This window comes from Larus michahellis, chromosome 1, assembly GCF_964199755.1.
Source record: "Larus michahellis chromosome 1, bLarMic1.1, whole genome shotgun sequence".
NCBI classification, from domain to species: domain Eukaryota; kingdom Metazoa; phylum Chordata; class Aves; order Charadriiformes; family Laridae; genus Larus; species Larus michahellis.
Window position 1 is genome coordinate 93,361,819 of NC_133896.1, and position 7,966 is coordinate 93,369,784.

Consider the following 7,966-nt stretch of genomic DNA (forward strand, 5'->3'; position numbering starts at 1 on the left):
CCTTTGGAAAGCATGGGAAAGTTTCCTACATGTGTTTTGATTACAAAATTCTAAACTGAAAACTTAATTTCAAATAGTGGTTTCATTTTCTGTTTGGAAATGGGAAAACTCAGGGTTTTTCTTGGGTTTGCGATTGTTTCCTTGCTCTTAGTCACTAATTCTTCTGCAGTTACATGAGGAGACTGTGCAACGTGTTGCCTTGTTTGGGTTTTATTTTGGTTTTGATAAATAGCTGAGGGTGAGGAGCAGAGAGATGAAGTCCAGAAACAGAGCTTGCTTTATATTTTTTAAACGTACCTGCACTTGTTCCAGCTTCTAGGGTGGAACTGAAAATTCTGTAGGTCTGATGCTTTAATTTTTGTTTTACATTAGGCTTTGGGAGAACATATGAAGTTCATAAGGTCTTTTTGCACAGAAAAATCTCAAATGAGAGTATTTCCCTCTGAAACCTTTAGCTATTCAGATTTGCCAACTCTGCTAAGAAGGCAACCTGGCACTGTTGATTCATGTTGTCTCGGTGGGTGTTGAGATGAGCACCCCGAACGACAGCGATGTAAGCCCTACAGGTCTGAGGTGACGGGGACTGGTGCTGAGATGCCTTGGCCTTTTTAGCTGTGGAAACAGAGGTCTCTCTTACAGCCTGAGGAACCTCTGCGATGACGACACAGAGAGGAGAAGGCTACTATGACAATATAAGGTCTGAGTTAAGGGTGCTTGTAGAACCACGCTTACATCAAAAGGGAGATAAAAGTGCCGAGCTCTATAGGTCCAGAATATTGTAATATTTTACTACTGCAAGATGTTTCATGCGTTAATAAAAATTTGCTGCTTTATTTATGTTAGCTTTTTTCAATACTTCTTCTAAGGCTGAAATTTTTGTATAGTGCAATAAATTTAATGCCTGAGGCTAACTAAACCCCATGGTATCAGTGCCTTGCTTTTGCTAAAGTTTGGGGTTTTTTTATCTGTGACTTTTTTCTCAAAGAACGCAAGACATAAGTTTTATGTAATAAAGGAAACTTCAGGCACAGTTTTAGAGATGCAGCCTCCTGAGAGCTGAAATACAGTGTCTGGATATTCAGATCAGCTGTGACATACGTATGTTGCTTTGCAGTGTCTATAGTATAAGACAGAATTATTCCATTGTAATGCCTGCATGTGATCATACTGAGGACTAAGAAGCTTCTGTTTCAGAGGTTTATCCACATGTTTCTGCAGGCACGACTTATTTTGTGCATTTGAATGCAAATATTGTAAACTGTCAAGGCTAGATGAGGAATTCCATCTTCTTGTGCAGGAGCACAACTCCTGTGTCTCTCTGAACCTAGCCCCTGCACAACCTTTATTGAACCCAGTGTTCTACAAACAAGACTTTCTGTTCAAGCATTCAGGCTTGCACTCTTGGCCTGCCACAGAGATAAAGCTATGCCTCCAGGGACCGAGACACAGGGATAGGTGAAGTTTAAAAAACCAATCTACTGGATGGAAAAATATTTGTCATAATATATTCATGGAACAGTTAAGCTGAGTAAGGGCAAGCCTGCGCTGTGCTGCACAAGCAGCGTGGTCTTCAGGCTGTGTTGTGCTGCACGTCCTACTCTGCTGCAGGATAGACGCAGCCAGCTTGTGCTAACACAGGAGCCCGCAGGCAGCTCCCACTCGGTACCGGCAATTGCAACATCTGCGTGGCCTTGCCTTTATCTAACAGTGCAGCAAGAAGTTCCTACACAAACTTCTCTTCTGTAGAAATGATTATTAGATTTTTATTTTTTTTCTTGAAAGAAAACTATATAGTAGCTTCAATGACCAAAAAGGAGTATCTCTCCATGGATAGGACCTGTGCAGTGTGCCATGGGAGAAATCCATCCATAGTCCATCTGATGCTGCATGAACATGGGGTTCCCAGCATCTGGAGTGACATAAGATTATTCTGTTTTATTAAAACAGTTATTTTATTAAGCCATTTGTTGTTGGCCCTTTCCTGCTGAGATCCAGAAACAACCCTGCACGATCTCTCTTGCCACACGCACTTACTCCCTACCTCTCGGATTTGCTGGGGCTGCGCTCCGCTTCCACCACAGCCAGCAGCGTTGCTTCTGCAGAGCAGCACTCAGGGAAATGCCTCGAAGATGGAAAATCTCTGCTGTTCTGTGCATGTCACCCAGCTCGCTTCCCTGAAGTGCTGTATTGCATAATACACGTGCTGCGTTTTGCTGTGATACTTAACTAGTCTAATTCTGATGGTAGACCAAGGGGTGTCTGTCTGGGGCAACACATACAGCTCTATGAATGCCTGCTCTCTTTACACGAGGAAGGTGAAAGTGCAGACACAAGTGTGGCTACCCATTCTGCAGGTCCTTTCTCGTTCTGCAAAACCCTAAACGTGGGATGAGATAAACAGGACAAATCTGGATATAGATTTTTTTTGGTACAAGGAGGGAAACAAATCCCAGCACCTTGGAGAAAACAAGGATGTGCAGGCTGGCTGGGAGACACGCAGCTGCTGCAGTCCCAGCTTTGCTCTTTTGGAATTGCAGTCATGTGCCAGAATAGTCTCTGTGGAAAGAGGCATGGGAATAATTTTTTCACATATTAAAGATGTCCCTTTACATGATGCATGTTCAGCGTTTTACATAGCATTTGTTATCTAAAGAACCTAAGAGACCCACAAAGACTTTCTTATCTAATTTTTTAGCTGGGGAAACTGAGGCACAGAGCAAGCTGTGGAAAATTCCATGTTTCCTAGTCCCAGCAGACCGCTGCCTCACCTGTGGGCTGGTCTCAGAGATAATGGTGTCCCAGCACTGTGAAAGACACGCATGTGAGTGGATACAAGACTGATGAGTCCTGGGTCACCCCTGCTTTTTAGAAGCACAAATTTTGGTCAAGGAAATCCTCATGATATTTACATTTCTGCTTTTTAGGTGAGCCCACCCCATCCTAACAGCTGTCCTGTACATGGTCCTGTCCCATGTCAGGATTCACAAGCCTCCTGTTCTTTTGTCTTCCATTCTGTGGACCTTGAATACAGGGATAGTAATGGGGGGGGGGTGTCTTTGTATAATGCACAAGAGGAAAGCAGAAGTCTCTGAAGAGAATCTTTTTCCTGTGCTTATAATGGACAGATAGAAGTATTAATATATATTAATATTCCTCGTATTTCAGTTCTTAGATATCTAAGTAAGTGCCTTGCCTCAGAAGCATTTCTTCTGAGCACAGACAGGTGATTCTCACTCTTCGCTTCAAACCCACCAGGTTTGGCCCACTGAGTCCTCCAGGCAAGGGGTAAGAAGGTGTGGGGTAGGCAGGAAAAGGCAGCGCACCGAACGAGTGCCTAGCTCCAGATTACAGCCGAGGTGCTTCTGACTCTCCGTAGCCACTGTTTGCTGGGGAGCAGGGGACCTCCAGCTCTGGGTGGGGTGGAGCTGAACTGAAGAGCTGCCAGGGCCGGGGCTTGCTCCGCTCCCTCCAGGCTGCGGAGTGCAGTTACTTCACCATCAAGATCAATTAGTCACAGTCTCTGGTCTAGCCCCATCTTCTCCAGAACTGCTGGGTGCGACTGAGACGGCACCAAAGAGGAAAAGGGTGAGTGCCTCTTTTCAGCCTGTCAAGCTTCCCAGGCATAGTTTCAGCAGAAGCTTAAATATAAATGCAAAATACCTTTGTCTCTGTGAGTGCCTGTCTGTACCTCCTCTGTAATCCCCTGTGCAGTGAGTTTCTGAGGTAGGAATAGGGAGTGAAGTGCTTAGGAAGAGCCATGTTGGAGTAGAGGGATGATCCAAAGCAGAAGAAATTCTTGCTGGGACACCTGAGTAAAAACCTTAATGCTCATCTTTCTTCCTCCGTCTTTTTTTTTTTTTTTTTTCCTTTCAGCAGAAGGTCTCAATAGCAACAAAGTGAGAAAAAAAGAGTTTGGCTTGCCCCTGCCCTATGCAGTTCTGATTTCTGGCCAACAAACTAAACACGATGGGGTGCAGTCTGGTAGGCAGAGGAAAGGAGATAGGTGAATGAGGGAAGAGGAGCCTGGGGCAACTCAAACAAATAAGGAAGCAGGAGAGCTATGCTGAAAGCAGATACATATGTGCCAGCTCAGGCTTTCCTGCCTGGGAAAGAATGTGATATGCCTGCTGGCCTGCTATGCACAGCTGCGGCTGGCCTGTACCTGTCTGAAACAAAATGCTGACTCGTGTTAGATTGACAACTGCTCCTGCAGGGAGATCACAGAATCACAGAATGGTAGGGGTTGGAAGGGACCTCTGGAGATCATCTAGTCCAACCCCCCTGCCAGAGCAGGGTCACCCAGAGCAGGTTGCACAGGAACGCGTCCAGGCGGGTTTTGAATGTCTCCAGAGATGGAGACTCCACCACCTCCATGGGCAGCCTGTTCCAGTGCTCTGCCACCCTCAAAGTAAAGAAGTTCCTCCTCGCATTTAGATGGAACTTCCTGTGTTCAGTTTGTGCCCATTATCTCTTGTCCTGTCGCTGGGCACCACTGAAAAGAGTCTGGCCCCATCCTCCTGACACCCACCCTTTAACCAGTTGCAGTTTCCTTCAGGCAGTCAGATCTTATATTTTTGTATATATATATACACACACACACATAGATAGATATATATACACGTATGCATAAAAATATTGCTTTGTCAGGTCAGATACTGACCACAAACCTCATCTAAGTGAGTTCCCTGCTCTCACCGCCCCACAGCAAGGCCAGGTTTTTGTTCCTTGTGCTGCAGGGAAAGTCCAGTTCTGACACCGTTTGCCCTGTGCGCACACAGAGGCTGTGCCCAGCCTGTGGGGCCATGGGGCAGGCAGAAGGCTGTGGCAGGGTGCCTCAGGAGGGATGCTTCACTGGTGCTGGGATGCTGTCTCAGTGACCACATCAGAAGGCACCTTCTGACACTACGCCCTCGCACCAGAGGCAGTCTCTGCTGCGGGATCTGATCTCCCCGCACACGTGCCTCAGGCATATGATCTGTAGATCTAATTCAGAATTAATTCAGCCTGTTCTTCTCTGGAGTGCTGCCCCATTTTTCTAGTTCCCACCACCACCACCATAATAACGTTACTCTTGTCCCAAGTAGCAGGTGATAGGACAAGAGGAAATGGCCTCATGTTGCACCGGGGGAGGTTTAGACTGGATATTAAGAAAAATTTCTTCACTGAAAGGGTTGTCAAGCATTGGAACAGGCTGCCCAGGGAAGTGGTTGAGTCGCCACCCCTGGAGGTATTTAAAAAGACATTTAGATGTAGTGCTGAGGGACATGGTTTAGCAGTAACTCGGCAGTGCAAGGTTAACGGTTGGACTTGATGATCTTAAAGGTCTCTTCCAACCAAAATGATTCTACAATTCTATGATAGCTGCTTCCCCATGTAATATCCTATTGTAATATCCTTCCATCTCTCACGGTCCCAGCAGCAAAGAGAAAGAAGAATGGCTCCGTTGCCTTCTCTGTGTGAGCATTAAGTGTCTTATTTATCAATCTGCTTTTGCCTGTAGAAACTTAACAGTCTTTCGGATCGCTTCCCCTGTCTCAAATATGGCTGAAGGGGAAGTAAAAAAGGTTACTGGCCTGACAGATCACATAAAACTTGCTTCCTTAGAAAAGCTGGCTTGAAAAATCCAGTTTCATCTTCCCTTCAAAAAATGCAGACAGGATTTAGGAGAGATTAAAAAGAATATATATAGCAGCAGAAAGCTGAAAGTGGCAGCAGGTGGCTGGAAAGCTGCAGGGAGGAGGGGAAAGCAAGAATGTCTGGTCAGAAGCCACAGCAAGGGCAAGTCTGCACAAAGCCAGCGTTGCTGGCTGTTTGAGCTGCAGCTGCTTTTGTCTTCAAAGAGCCGCTGACAACTGAGAGGGATACTGCTTGGCCACCTTGAACTCTGTGTTTCCTGCTGTAAATCTGGACGGCAAGAGACATCCACCCATCTCTTTTGCTGCTTTCTTCCTGCGTTTCATGTGTTAGCAGATCTCTGTACCCTGTCCATGTCCAGTTTGCTATTTCAGGGTCAAGCCAAGCACCTGCGTGCGGTGTTTTCGCCTCATCCATTAGTCAGTGAGCGACATGGGTTGAGTCTGCCAGGCTTGCTGTTCTCCTGCCTTCACCCCTTCACCCCTCATCCTTCACCCCTCCTCCTGCTAGGATTGGATTTGGAGCTTGGATTTGATGTGTGACAGCAACTTACGGAAATGTACCTCAGAGGCTAGCATGAAAACAAAGAGAATTGGGCTTACGCTAAATGAGGTCTCCTGAGTTTCAGTTTAGTTTAGTCCCTTAAGCTCAACACCAGCTTGAAGAGAAAAAGCTACTAAAAAATTTAAAAGATAGAGAATGTATGAGTATATGTATGAAGGGAGACATTTGGTAGTGAAGGTGTATCTCCGATGAGTGACTACCCCCAGAAATGCCTTGAAGTGTTGAGGTATATTAATTGTTTAGCATAAATAAGTAAGTTTTAATTAGAATAAATTACTTAGGGTTATAATATGGTGAGATTTATGCTGTTTGCTTAGCTTTACTTAGCAGGAGTAGCTAGATTTGCTGAAGACTTCAGGCCATGATAGAAGTTGTTTTTTTAGTAATTTTTCCTAGCAGCTGATACAGTGCTGTGTTTAGTCTTTTAGTATGGGAAAGTGTTTTGATATCACAGTGATGTTTTGGTAGCATTTTTGCCAAGACTGGGACTCTTCGGTTCTCCATGTTCTGCCAGCGAGCGCAGGTGCACAAGGAGTGTAAACCAGAAGATAAGGAGGCTCCAACCCTCGGCTGAAACTGCAGATCAACAAGATAAGAGCCTGCCTGCCTGGACACAGAAAAAGAACCCAATAAGATGTTAGAAGACCCCAGACCAAAAATCACCTTTGAACTAAAAGATGCGTGGACAGCACGTGAAGAGTGCGTGAGGGGCGGGTATATAGATCACAAGGGTATAATTGCCCAGGGATTTCTTTGTTCAGGGTCCATCTCTTTGGAGGCACCCAGCCTGGGCTGTCCTGGCTGCTGTACCTTTCAATTAAATTAATTACTTTATAAAATCCAACACCAGAGACCCTGCTGTGGGAAGCCTAGGGTCAAGCCTGAAGAAGGAGGAAGCACACCCAAGAATGTGTGTGTGTGTGCGACACCACGAATGGTGTGCAAATGCTCAGGCAGCAGCTTCTCCATTAGCAGTAGAAAGTCTGTGGGACATCCCAGGGCAGAAGTCCTCCCTCTCCATCCCAAGTGGTGTCCCCAAGCAGGGGATCAGTGTTGTCTTCCTACAGCAGCTGTCACATTCCCCCACGTCACCAGCTTGCAGAAATTGTGTCATGTGAGCCTTGACCTGGGGCAATGTGCTTGTGTGTCCTCCACGCCCAGCACAGGCAAAGGGCACCTTCTGTTCTGAAGGCAGACTTGCTAGTTGCAGCTTGATTCTGCCGTGTTGGAGAGAGGTCCTATTCCTTCATGGCTGAGAGAGTTGGGGTTTTTCAGCCTGGAGAAGAGAAGGCTTTGGGGAGACCCTACAGCAGCTTTCCAAGATCTGAAGGGGGCCTAAATGAAAGACAGAGAGGGACTTTTTACAAGGACATGTAGTGATAGGATGAGGGGCAATGGCTTCAAACTGGAAGGGGGTAGATTTAGATTGGATATCAGGAAGAAATTTTTCACTATGAGGGTGGTGAGACACTGGAACAGGTTGGGGAGACACCGGAACAGGTTGGCCAGGAAAGTTGTGGATGCCCCACCCCTGGAAGCGTTCAAGACCAGGCTGGATGGGGCTTTGAGCAACGTGGTCTGGTAGAAAGTGTCCCTGTCCATGGCAGAAGGGTTGGAACTAGATGATCTTTAAAGTCCCTTCGAACCTAAACCATTCTATGATGATTCATGTCTGATGTGAGTGACCTTTGCCACCTGATAGAGAAGAAAGAAAACCTAACAGTCGTGTGGCCCCACAAGTTATAGGGCACTGTCCAGTAGCTGGACT